Source organism: Stegastes partitus, unplaced genomic scaffold (genome assembly GCF_000690725.1).
Source record: "Stegastes partitus isolate 25-593 unplaced genomic scaffold, Stegastes_partitus-1.0.2 Scaffold887, whole genome shotgun sequence".
In the NCBI taxonomy this organism is placed as follows: Eukaryota; Metazoa; Chordata; class Actinopteri; family Pomacentridae; genus Stegastes; species Stegastes partitus.
Window position 1 is genome coordinate 228,235 of NW_007578618.1, and position 382 is coordinate 228,616.

The following is a 382-nucleotide window of genomic DNA, read 5'->3' on the forward strand; positions in this document are numbered from 1 at the left end:
TCTCTAAAGCTTTCTTTCACTGCTTTCAGCTTTTGGTCGTGTTTTTATTCATCATGTTTTGCAGTCACACTTGGTGGAGCAGGAGCTGGACCATCACCTGATGCACTGAAGAACATAATTAGTCTTCTTTTTGAGAATGATGCATAAGTGTAGCAATTTTGTACCATATTCTAAGTTTACGCTGTAGGCTTTATCCTCTGGGTACCATGAATATCCATCCATCCATCATCTACACACCGCTTAATCCTCACTACGGTCATGGGGGGCTGGAGTCTATCCCAGCTGACTTAAGGCGAAGTCAGGTTCACCTGGACAGGTAACCAGTCTATCACAGGGCTACACTTAGAGACAGACAACCAAGCACACTCACATTCACACCTAC